This window comes from Asparagus officinalis, unplaced genomic scaffold, assembly GCF_001876935.1.
Source record: "Asparagus officinalis unplaced genomic scaffold, Aspof.V1 AsparagusV1_Un601, whole genome shotgun sequence".
In the NCBI taxonomy this organism is placed as follows: domain Eukaryota; kingdom Viridiplantae; phylum Streptophyta; class Magnoliopsida; order Asparagales; family Asparagaceae; genus Asparagus; species Asparagus officinalis.
The window spans coordinates 17,783-24,440 of NW_017972863.1; positions in this window are offsets into that span (position 1 = coordinate 17,783).

Here is a 6,658-nt window from a genome sequence, read left to right on the forward strand (position 1 = left end):
GTAGATGTCTGTTGGTTTTCCTGTTTTACAATTGGTATACCTACATCTCTCACTGCTCTTGTTTCCTTCTGTAACGTATGAATTTTCTTAGCTGCCATGTTTTGCTCTTGTAAAGAACCTATTCTCTTTGTTTATTAACTTTCTAATGATCACACTGATATACTTCTCAGTCTAATCTGAGATTGCAAAAGCAAATTAATAGTATTAATTATTAAATGATGCTATAATGGAATTATCTCTTTGTTAACCTGCCAAGTGCAGTAATATAGCACATTGTTATGGCTTGCGAAAGTAATAGAGTATCAAATGATGGTCTAAGAGAGTGTCATCTCTTCGTTTATTAACTTTCCAGTCTCCCCTCCTTACTCATCAATACTATTTTTCTGTTTGTAGGTGTTCTGTTATGGCCCCAGTCGAAGGTTTCTAAACTCGAGGTGAATCATTTCTCCTAGATCAATGGAAGCGGAGGTAGGTACGCGATCAACTTCAAAACAGAAGAGGTCACATGAGGTATCTAAGTTAACCAAAAGTTTATGAAAAAAGTCCATTTTATTAGTAGAATCCATAAGATATCATCCACCAGTTTAAGCAGATTACTATGCATAAACTAGGATCTGTTGATAGATTCTCGTGGTACTACACAAGTCACTTTCTCAGCTAATTCAGTTTTCTCATTATCAGCTTTGTCCACTTTATTTAGTTTTCGTTTATAACTATGAGATATCCGTTGGAGGAGTATAGCTTTGATTTATGTTGGAGGAGTTTAGATTCAGTTATATGATTATGTTTTGTATAGCATTCATTTTAAAGGATAATATTGTGACGCCCCTGATTTTACACAATGTTGCAGTCTAAGACTCTAAGGTGAATCTAAGGATGTCAAACCTATCATGCACCCACACTGTGCAAAGACACATTTCACCATCATAGTAATATTTCTCTAGTGGAATCAGCCAACAAGTGTAGGTGCAAAACAGACAAATAAAGATAATAACGCAATGAACATGATATGATAAGAGATAACCAAATAATCATGTTCCAACTGAATAAAATGTAAAATATCTCGATACATAGAGTCAAATAAAATAGTACTAAAGGTACTCGGTCTTTACAAATGAACTACAACTCCAAACGCCTGAAAATAAACAATAAACTACAGTGGAGCATAAATAACTACTAATATAATAAAGATGGAGACTAACCCGAAACTCCATCAATCTGCAACTCTCCGTGCGTCTGACTCGCTGCCTGAAAAGTGGAGAAATAACGAGCGTCAAAGCGCTAGGGAGATCATCTCCACCGCCCCTAGGGGGAGGAGGTTAGGAGTATATATTAAAATAAGTTAGTACATATAAATATATAACCATCTACCCTGAACTAAGAGGAGATTGAGATTTAGAAATCCATAACATAAGAATTAGTACGTCGAGTGAAATAATCCAAACAAGGAAACCCTCATGTATATACCACGTCTCAAATTGTGGATCGCTAAATCCCAACTCCAAAGTCCTAGGAAAATGAAACAGTAAAGAAAAACAACTCCAAACCTCAACAATACAAGTCACATTAAATCCTCATACTACCCTCGGGTAGTGGCGCCATCACATCCGATAGAATATACCATGCATGTCAACATCAGTGTAATACCCTACTCTTGGGTAAATAACATGGGAGCATGAATGCAAACTGAATAATTCTCTATCTGGAATGTAAAAAAAATACACATGGGTGAAGTTTACCGCGACTCATTGCAGTATACCAACTAACACATCCTGAGTATAGTCCCCCGCGGTCTCGTTGCGGAGTGCCAACTACCCCACTCAATAATGATGCACAACGGAGTATAGCTTGCTGCGGTCTCATTACAACATACCAACTAACTACTCAAGCATCCAACTATCATGAAATGCAATCTATGTGTCACTATTTATTATGACAAATCTCAAGATTATATGTTACCTCAATTGCTCGTGCGAACATAACCCCAAAACGTATATTTCAGTGCCTAAGCACATTTCTCAATGTGCGGACCCGAACTTCGTTTTCACTATCAACTCACGTGTTAACAATCAACAAACATAGTGGAACACAGATCAGTCGATCGAAAATAACCCTTCGGTCGGCTAAAATATGTGCACAAACATACTTATGCAATATATTTGGGATCGGTCGACCGATTCCTTTACTTCGGTCAACCGACCCGAGCACAAACAGTGCATATGATTCAAGTTTCAGGTTTTGATCTACAATACCACAAATTCATATTTTTACATGAAATTCATATTAAACATGTTTAATGTGATTAGAATTTAATTTTCCACATGAAGCATAATTAATATAATTAGGTTAATTATATAAACCCTAACATGTTCATGTTCGTCAGAAACATCATAAAAACCAATAAATCTCAACGAAAACTCCAGTTAAATTTATTTTAGATCTTAAACCTAAATCTGGAAATCAGTTTATAACTTTTTAAAACTGAAAGATAAAATCTTTGTATCATATATCTTGAAAGATCAATCTTTATAGTTAAACTAGGTTTTAAGGCTCAATAAAACCAAATAAAACTCAATAAAAATTAATTAAAAACAGGAATATGATTGGAGGAGATGAAACTTGCCTCAAAACGTTGCTGAAATCCCGAGGACGCAAGAAAACATGTTCTCCCTCGCCAAACGCAGACGATCTCGCCCTCTTCGCGGTATTTGCTTCACAAAGCTCTCAAAATTCAACAAAATATGTTCTAGGGTTTTTGAGGGGGGAGGGTGGCTGCTAGGGTTCAAAAACATGAAGTAAAAGAGAGATTTTCGTGAATTATATCCATATATATACTAATAAACCCGAACAAACTCAAACTGGGAAAACAGCCCGTCGGGGTATAGTGCGTGCCACACCCGGGTGTGGCAGAAGCTATCTTCCAAATGTTGTCAGGACCGAGCCAATGGTGTGGTGCACACCACACCAGGGTGTGGTGCACCATGTCTTGCTTAATTTGTGCTCGTTTGGATAGTCTTCGGTATTTTTATTGTAACTTTTTCGTCCAACCTCGGAATTATGTGATTAAAGTTGCGTTGGAAAGCTATTGAAGAGATCTATAACTTTTGTCTTTTAAGTTTTTTCAGATTTGAATTGCATCGGTGTATATGCATATATACTCTTAATTGATCTCAAATCAATTACTATCGTGCTCATTCATCATTAAATGATATTCATCATAATATAACTCATTTATCATTATTAATCAGAATATTTTCAGATTTACGGGATTTTACATTCACCCTCCTTAAAAAAATTTCAATCCTTGAAATTTCGCAATCGTATCTTAGAGATTAATAATATGAAAAAAGCACGCTGAGGGAATAATCCAGATAAGGAAATCCTCACATACACATCTCGTACCATTAATCCCAAGATATGAACACTATCGATATTTACACTTAATAATTTAAAATGCGAATACTCTCACTTAACCCCTAATTAAATAGACCTAGTACGTCGGGCGAAAAATCCAAACAAGGAACCCTCATGTATATAGCATATGTTTCGAATGATCAAAAGCTAAGCGTTAATTCCCACATTCTAGTGTTAAGTATAAATGCGGCTATACATATGACATAAACTTAAACAAATCTAAATCAACATTTTTCCTGCTCAAACAGGTGTGAGTAGTCGCGACATACCTCCTCGCGCTCCTAAGAAGCCTCCTCAGCTCCTCTCCGATTCCACTGGACTTTCACTAAAGGGATCACCTTATTTCTAAGCTTCTTGTTCTCTCTAGCAAGAATGCGAATTGAGATCTCAATAGTAGATAAAATTGACTGAAGCTCAATCTCTGGCGCGTCTAGCACTCTTTGCTGCTTCTCGTTGTGTAAATACTTCTTGAACATCGAAACATGAAATATATCGTGTATGCCCGACATTGATGCTGGAAGATCTAGGCGATACGAAACGGCTCCAACACGTTCCATAATCCAGAACGGACCAATATATCTCGTGACAAGCTTCCCCTGTTTGCCGAAACGCTGAACACCCTTTATAGGTGACACATTTAACAAAACATGATCTCCAACATAAAACTCTAAAGGTCGTCGTCTTTGATCTGCATAGCTCTTTTGCCGACTCTGTGCCGCAAGGATATGTTCCCGAATCAACACCACTTTCTTCGTAGTCTGCTTCATGAGCTCCGGCCCAAGTAATAAGCTATCCTTCGGCTCTGCCCAACAAATCGGGGATCTACAAGGCCTCCTATACAACGCCTCATACGGTGCGTAGCTTGATAACTCGAGCAAACGTACATAGCTGAATAATTAGCCTAAGAGGGTTGAGATTATTTTACAGAATCTCAACCACTTATTAAGATAAAGCCTATCACTAACAAACTAAATCAAATATAATCAATACTTATCTGCTATCATACCTGATATTTAAAAAAAAACAGACCTAATACTAATCTCCTAGATTCTTGACATTCCCCCTCAAGTTGGAGCATAAATATCTATTATGCCCAACTTGCCTATCATGAGTTCAAATTTTGGTCTTAAAAGCCCTTTAGTAAGTACATCTGCAACTTGTTGAGTTTGGAACAAAAGGAAGACATATGATCTTTGTATCAAGTTTTTCCTTTATGAAATGTCTATCAATCTCCACATGCTTCGTTCTGATGCCAAGTTCTTATAAGAGATCAAGTATGTATTTTCGTTGGGAGATTACAATTCCTTGCTTTGATCGAGCTACCTCTATGCCAAGAAAATACTTCAACGGCCCTAAATCTTTTACTTCAAATTCAGATGCCAAGTTCTTCTTGAGTCTGTCCATCTCCATTATGTCATCCCCAGTGAATATTATATCATCCACATACACAATTAAGTCAACAACCCTTCTTCCTGTGAACTTGATAAATTGAGTATGATCAGTTTGACTTTGAGTATACCCTTGCTTCTTAACAATTAGTGTGATTTTTCAAACCATGCCCTGGGTGACTGCTTGAGACCATACAAGGGTTTCTTTAACTTGCAAACTTTAGAGCCAAATTTCCTATCAAACCCAGGTGGAGGTTCCATGTAGACTTCTTCTAAATCACTATTTAGGAAGGTGTTCTTTACATCAAGTTGTTGAAGAGGCCAGTCAAGATTCACTGCAATTGAAAGAAGCACTCTCACTGTGTTAAGCTTGGCAACCGACGCAAATGTCTCAGAGTAGTCAATCCCATAGGTTTGAGTAAACCCCTTTTCTACAAGTCTGGCTTTGTACCTGTCTAACGATCTATCTGCATTGTACTTGACTGTAAATACCCATTTACAGTCCATAGTTTTTCCCCTTCAGACAGGTCCACTACTTCCCTCGTTCCGTGTTTAACCAGAGCCCTCATTTCTTCAAGAATAGCTTCCTTCTACTCCGGAACAGTTAAAGCATCCTGCACATTCCTTGGAATTCCTATACTGGAAAGTTGTGAGGTAAAAGCGAGAAAAGAAGGAGATAGTTTGTCATAGGAAACAAATTTAGACAAGGGGTGTTTGGTACATGAACAAACACCTTTTCTATGAGCAATGGGAATTTCTAAATGATCACTATCACAAGAGTTAGGTATACCTAACGACTTTGAAGAGGAAACCTCCTTTGGTTTGGAGTCATGATTTTCCTGTGTGGTGACACCCTTTTTTCCTCGATAATTTTTCCTCCTTGAGTAGACACGAAGTCCTATCTCTGTTCCACTTGGTTTCGCACACAATTCTGGATCCTGCAAAACTTGTGATGGCATTGGAAGGTTTGTCCTAGAGTTTTTATTACCTAACACCCTTGTATCTAGGTCAGGTACTACATTGCTTTCACTCTGAGTAAGAGGACCAGAGATTGGAACAACATCAATATCAACTGAATCAAGTCCTGGTCCTTCTATGCTAAGTGTATCCCCTAGTGGTCTAGCCAAATCTGCCAATCCGAAATCAGCCGGTTGTGACCCTTCTGTAACAGAATCAGCATCCTTTCCTGTAATGGTTGAGCCTACACGGTCTGATGTAGGTTTAGTTTTTTTAGTATTTGGGGTGATCAATGTGGAGATAGAATCTAATGTTGTGTGCTCACTACCAAAGATTTCTGAAAACAACTCATCTTCACTTTCATTCTCCCCCTGAAGATGAGCATCCCCAAAATATTTTTGTCCCGCTGCACCTTCCCCTACACCTCCCTCCTCCTCCTCCGGTCCCCTCTGCCCCCTCCCCTGTTCCGCCGTCTGCGCCGTCCCGAGGAACTTCGCGTGGGCACATTAGTAAGAGTTAACATGTTAACTATTAGAGTTAACATGTTATCTATAAGAGTTAACATGTTATCTGTAAGAGTTAACATGTTATCTGTAAGAATTAACATCCGCTGTCATGAGAAAAAGAAGGGTAAATTTGGGATTTAAGCCAGCTGACATGTCTAATCATAAGCTAGCATGTCTAATCAACTGCTGGCATGAGTTGAAAACATGATGGAGGGGGCTTGGGCATATTTTTTTCAAAAAAAAGAGGTTAAAGCATATTAAAAAAATAGGAGGGGTTGGGGCACATTAAAAGTTCAAATTTGGGGCCTAGAAGAAATTTTCCCTCACAATTGATGTAGAAAGAATTTCCGAATATACAAAATACAATAAAATAGATTGTTGATTAATATGGCC